Genomic DNA, 7,328 nt, shown 5'->3' on the forward strand with positions numbered 1-7,328 from the left:
TATAATTATATTTTCATATGTAATATTAGTTAGTTATGTAGTTGGTAGTGTTAGTTAGTGGGTCAGCTCAGCATTAGTTGTAATTTTGTATTACACGTGTATATACTTTGTATTAGACTGAGAAATCAAAGTGAGCTTTCACTTTCCAAAATTTTGTTTCTCTCTCATAACCTCTCTCTCTTAGAACTCTCTAGAAGAACTCTGTTGAAGCTCCATATCGAGCTTCAAGTTCATCATCATTCACAGATATTAGAGTGAGGAAGCTCATGCTCGACTAGCGGTCATCGTCTCTCTTGGTTTCATCTACTAGTTTCTTTCTTCTGGATTTATCTCAAGTTCGATCGTCATTTGCCCTACTTCGTTCGAATTGCAAAATTAATAGTTGATTCTTCAAATTTCATCTGAAATCAGGGTGTGACACAACAAATTCATCTCATTATGGTTGTACTAGATCAGGAAGATGCATCTGTTGGTGATACCAGTGTCGCCGCTTTGACGAGCACCAGAATAGATCCAAGCGATATGCTCTATCTACATCTGTCAAACCTTGGAGCGATGCTCGTCTCAGTTCCTTTCAGCGAAATTGGATATAGATCTTGGAGGCATAATGTCATGCGAGGTTTGTCCGTCAAAAATAAGTTAGGGTTTATAAGTGGGAGTGCAAATCGCCAGATCCTCAGTCTCAAAGGTTTCGTCAGTGGGAGCGATGCGACGACATGGTGACCTCTTGGATCCTAAATTCACTCTTCAAAGATATTGCGGACAATGCGGAGTATGCTAATAATGTTGTCGAATTGTGGAGAGAATTGGAGGATCACTATGAGCAAACTAATAGTGCTAGGTTGTGCCAAATCCAGAAGGAAATAAACAATTTGTCCCAGGGTGTGCTGGACATTACAGGTTATTACACTAAGTTGAAAAGGCTTTGGGAAAAGCTGAATACCCTAAGTAAAAAGACTCACTGTAGTTGTACATGTACCTGTGGTACCAAGGAGAACATGCATAAGGCCGAGTAGGATAGGAGATTGATCAGTTTCTTATGGGACTAAATGAAATCTACATTGTCGTTCGTGGAAGCATTCTTATGATGAATGTACTGCCAACTCTTGCACAAGCCTTTTCACTGCTTATTCAAGATGAGAAGCAGAGAGAGATCAAACCAAATAACTAAATATTTCTTGAGTCTACTTCCCTAAATGTCAATACATCAAAACCTAGTACCTACAGAATAAATTACTCTGCCAATAACAATTCCACTAAAGGCAATAGGCCTCGACCGGGGCATACCAAGGACAAGTGCTATAAACTGCACGGGTACCCTCAGAGCTTTGGCCATTCACATACTCAAAGTTTAAGTACAGGACATAACATGAATCAAACTATAAGGTTCAACAAGGGAAGGAGAATAGTAGCCAGTGTGCAAGGGACCCCTTCTGATGCAATGCCCACTAGAAAGGATGGATCAGAAGATGCAGATGAGGTCGGGCAGGTCAATCTCTCTAAGAAGCAATATGGACAAATCCTGAATCTGCTGCAACACTTTCAGATTGGGAAAGAATGAGAGAGTTCCAACTTAACAAACCCTATCAATGGTGTTGTGAACGTTGCACGTATAATAATATGCACCTCTTCTATTGATTTTGGAAAATTGTCTTGTGAATGCTTTAAAAACAAGGCTGACTCTTGGATATTAGATTCAGGAGCTTCTAATCACATGACCTTCAATATATCTCTATTAACCAATGTTGTAACCTTGCCATATCTCTTATTAGTAGTCCTTCCAAATGGATATAAGGTTAAAGTGACACAAGTTGGAATTGTGACATTTCTTCCCAAGATCATTTTGCACAAAGTCATGTATATACCATCCTTCAAATATAATCTCATATCAGTTCATTCATTAACTAGTTCAACTCACCATAGCATTATTGCCTTTACTGATAATATTTGTCTTCTGCAGGCCCTTTCAATGAAGAGGCCTTGGGAAATTGGTAGAGCAAGTGATGGCTTATATCTTCTCTGCCCAAGGTGTCTGAGGAACAACTATCCAAGCTCAATAGTAAACAGTTCAATTACTAGTTCTACTTTTTCCACCTACTGCACACATAATTCACACTATTTTTATCACTCTACTGTAAATAGTTCATTGTCTAGGGATAATTGCACATCTCATTCAGCTGTAAATACATGTTGTCCAAATAATAAAGTGTAATCCCCCATTGTAAATATCATTAGTTCTTCCGTCTCCCCAAGTAACGATATGAATGTGTTGTGGTATAACAGACTGTGTCATGTGCCCTTTGCCAAGATGAAGGGAATGTCCAGTATCCCAGCATCATTTTCACAAAATTCTGCCCAATGGCAAGACAAGGGAGATTGCCATTCCCAGAAAAATCTACCAATTCTAACAAAATCTTTCAATTACTTCATGTTGATCTCTGGGTCTCTACCATATGCCAACTCATGATAACTTCAGATATTCTATTACAATGGTTGTTGATTATAGTAGGTCCACCTGGACCCACCTTTTAACCAGCAAAAGTAATGCCCCGCATGTCAGCAAAAGCTTTGTATCAATGATTGAAAACCAATTCAACACCACCATTAAATATATAAGGTCAGACAATAGTCTAGAGTTTAACAACACAGAGGCAAGTCAGTTCTTTTTTTCTAAAGGGATCATCCACCAAAAGACATGTCCCTATACACCACAATAAAATGGCATAGTAGAAAGAAATCATAGGTACTTGTTAGAAACTTCCAGAGCCCTCTTATTTCAGTCAAAATTATCTCTAAGATATTGGGGTGAATGCATCATATGTGCAACTTATACAATAAATAGACTGCCCTCTTCTCATTTCAAGGGCAAGTCACCCTATGAACTCTTATACAACAGAAAACCTACCTACTCTCATATGAGGAGCTTTGGGCTTGTGCTACCCCACAGTACCCAAGGTCCACAGAGATAAATTCGAACCTAGAGCCACACCTCATGTCTTTATTGGATATCCTTTTGTGGTAAAGGGGTACAAAGTGCTCAATCTGACCACTAAGAAAACACATGTATCTAGAGATGTAATGTTTAATGAAAATGTCTTCACATTCAGTATGTCCCAGGATACTGCTTCCTTCCCTTTCTGTTCTCAAGTATATTCCTTTTATTGATCATGTGTCAAGTGATAATGAACAGAATCAAACTAATGAGCAAAATTTTCAAGGGGTTCGAGATGTTACACATCCAGATCTGTCACCTGATCCATCTCCCTCACCACACTCTCTTAACACTACAGATTTACCTATTCCAGATAATTCACCAAATAATTCACCAATAAGATATATAAGAAATACTCACATGAGCATATTTTGCAACCAAAACAATCTCATAGAACACACAAAGTTCCCACATATAGACATACTTGAAGGACTATGTCCATAAATTACCCCAGCTGAAACCAAATATCAGTGAACACAATACCACTAGTACCAATGATCAAACTAATGCACCCTTTTCTCTTAATGCCTTATTTTCTCTTCACCATCATATACCTGCTGAGAATCTAAGCCAGGACAGTCAGTACTTTGTGAGAAATATTTGCAGTGATAAAGCGCCTACTTCATATGAAGAAGCAACTGTGAATCCTGCCTGGCAAGCAGCCATGACACAAGAATTTGAAGCATTGCATGTCAATAACACCTGGAAGCTAGTACCACTACCAGTTGGGAAACAAACCATAAGGTGTAAGTGGGTGTATAAAGTAAAACATAAGGCAGATGGTAGCATAGAGAAGTCCAAGGCTAGGTTGGTGGTGAAATGTTATACCCAACAAGATGGAATTGATTACACATAAACATTCAATCCTGTAGTGAAAATCACAACAGTGAGGGCCCTAATAGTTGTTGTAATCAAGAAAGGCTGGGACATATTCCAATTAGATGTGAATAATGCCTTTATTCATATGGATCTCTATGAAGAGGAATATATGGAAGTGCCACAAGGCTTAGTAGTAGATAGTAAAAATCTAGTATGCAAACTCAAGAATTCCTTATATGATCTTAAGAGCAAGCAAGTAAGCAATGGTATGCCAAGTTGAGTGAAGCACTGTATTGCGAAGGCTACACTCATTCCATGTATGATTACTCACTTTTCTACATGAAGACAGCTGAATCAACAGTATATGTGGCAGTATATGTAGATGATATGATCCTGACAGGAACAAACAAAAAGGAGATAAAGAAGCTGAGGGCATTTCTGCATGACAGCTTCAAAATCAAAGACATGGAAAAACTACACTACTTTTTGGGACTGGAGATACTCTATAAGGCTGATGGAGTTGTAATCTCACAAAAAATAATTGTGCTTGATCTATTAAAGGAGTACAACTGTGTGGATTACAATAGCTTTCCTGCACCACTTGATCCAACAGTGAAGTTGAAAGCTAAAGAGGGCACTGCTTTGACTGATCCAACCTATTACAGAAAACTAATTGGAAAACTGAACTTCCTTACCAACACAAGGATGGACATAGCTTACAGTGTATAACACCTTAGCCAATTCATGCAAGATCCCAGAGAACCCCACTTGAAAGTAGTTTTTTACTTACTCAGGTACTTGAAGGATGATCCCATCATGGGGATCTTCATGTCACATGATCCAAATCATAACATCAAAGCTTATTGTGACTCTGATTTGGGCTGCTTGCCCAGACTCAAGGAAGTCAGTCAGTGGATACATAATTCTATTAGGAAATAGTCCTGCGTGCTTGAAATCCAAGAAGCAGAAGACTATTTCTCTATCATGAGCAGAAGCAGAATATAGGGCACTCAGAAAAGTAGTAGGGGAGCTGGTATAGTTATGTAGATTACTTAAAGAACTTACTGTGCCCTTTGTTAAACTTGTAGAAGTCTTTTGTGATAGCCAATCAGCTCTACACATAGCTAGAAACCCTGCGTTTTATGAGAGGACTAAGCACATAGAGGTGGACTGTCATTTTATAAGAAGCAAGCTGCAGGAAGGGCTGATTTCACTCCACCATGTAGCAACACGCAATTAGTTAGTTGATGTTCTCACCAAGGCCTTAACAGGAGTAAAGCATTCAACAATATTGGGCAAGTTGGCAATGTTTACAACACCTTCAACTTGAGGGGGGTGTTGAGACTTGTATAATTATATTTTCATATGTAATGTTATTTAGTTGTGTAGTTAGTAGTGTTAGTTGGTGGGCTAGCTCAGCATTAGTTGTAATTTTGTACTACACATGTATATACTTTGTACTACACTGAGAAATTAAAGTGAGCTTTCACTTTCCTAAATTCTGTTTCTCTCTCATAACATTTCTCTCTCAGAATTCTCTAGAAGAACTCCATTAAAGCTCCAGATCAAGCTTCAAGCTCATCATAATTCACAGATTTAACATGGTATCAAATCGAGGAAGCTCATGGTCGACTAGCAGTCTTTGTCTCTCTTAGTTTCATCTACTTGTTTCTTTCTTGATACTAACGGTTAATATTGAAAGAAAATAATAAATCTCTTTTAATTTGCTAAAATGGACAAGGTAAAAAAAAAATTATTTTTCAAATAAACTAGTAATAGTAAATTGAGGGAGTACAAGATTTCTTTTTTCTTGTACTCCTATTAACTTTGAAATTACTAGACATTAGAAGTGTGGGCTTCACACCTGATTTTATCTGAGACGAGAATTTTTTAGTAATATGGCTTAAGCCAGGTAGAGAGGTTTTTCAATTCACAAGGTGACTCATTCTGTTCATTGATTAATGAAAAATGAACCCTATCTCCACGTCAAACTTTCAATCAATAATATGTTTATCAATAAATGAGAGGGATTGAGTGGATGACTGTAAATAGCTAATCAACTGGATACAAAGAACACACTAATCGCTATAAGTTACGTAAATCTTAGAGGCACATACTAAAGGGATCTGCTTGGGATTGATTATACGTATAGAATATTCTCTTTCCTTTTGTTTTCCCTTCTTTTTGGAGAACAAACACTTGTGAGAAAGGAGGTCTACGAATCAAAAGAAAATTATAGCCATCCCACTTTGCTGGTATTTTGTCTCCATAGTATCATTATCATTTCATGTCAAAGGCTTTATTCAATTAGTTTTGCCTCACCTTTTAGTCTTTTGTTCGACAGAAATAAACTTACTTACACTTAAATAACTCAATCATCTTTATATATTAAAGTTAATAATAATTTGTGGTAGGACATTAGAAGTGTATGATTTTACCGTCAAAGAGTGTGGTGAGATGAATGAGATCCCTCCACACCCTTATTCAGAGATTTCAAATTCGAGCCCGAGGAATAGAGAAATTTCTTGGAGCACTTCCCCTTTCATGGGTCCTAGGTAGTGTAAATTTGGATTAGTCCGCCAGTAGGTACCAGATACTAGCTAGATGGCTACACAAGAAAAAAAATCATGGTTAAGTAATTAATAATAAAATTATATGTAGAAAAATCAAATCATACATTTCAGGGTAATAAATTAAGAACGTTGCCTTCAATTACAATTTAATTGGTATCATCTATCTGCTGGATCATTTGTACAAGTCTACAAAATTCTTTGTTTACTGCCTCCAATTATTTAAGTTTGGCTTTTAAACACTGTTGTCGGATACGATAAGGTCTATTGTATAACCAAATTGAGACTCTGAATTAATTATCATTAATCTGAAAAATGTGAGATTAGATAAAAATTGTCATCCTAATTAAAGTGAGAGTATTATCATATATGAATAGAATTTTGTGGGGAGGACAGGTGGCCCCTTGGGGATTTGGGGGGGAGTTTTTAGTGATGGACCCTTTGTATGCTTTTTCACTGTAGTGGGGTTTGTTCTGTAAAAAAAGGGCGTAGAAAAAACGAAAAGGAAAAAAAAAAAAAAAAAGATTAGCTTAATGACGAAGAATCAGACCAAAAAACAGAAACAACAAATCAGATTACAGAATTAACAAAGGACAGTCAGTCATTGCCTACCTTATTCATGTGCCCTTCAGAATACTAGTAAAGCTATTACTGGTTAATTTTGGACACCCATGTGCCTTGTTTATTAAGGTTTTTTTTATCTAAGCTTTTTGTCCTCTCGTGGTTTGAAAAGCCTACCATTTTTGGTAGAAGTTTCGAGTGCTATGATTCAATTCATTCTTAAGTTTAAAAAGCATTCAAGAATGAGAAAGTCGTTGGGAGTTCTTATTTGCATTATATTCTTGAAAATTAGATTACCAACAGTTATAAATGAATTGCTGTCTTTGGTTATTGTCTTAATTAGAGTTAAAAAAGGTGTCTACAATTTGACATGATTCGAAATTTAT

The sequence above is a fragment of the Nicotiana tomentosiformis genome, chromosome 4 (assembly GCF_000390325.3).
Source record: "Nicotiana tomentosiformis chromosome 4, ASM39032v3, whole genome shotgun sequence".
NCBI classification, from domain to species: domain Eukaryota; kingdom Viridiplantae; phylum Streptophyta; class Magnoliopsida; order Solanales; family Solanaceae; genus Nicotiana; species Nicotiana tomentosiformis.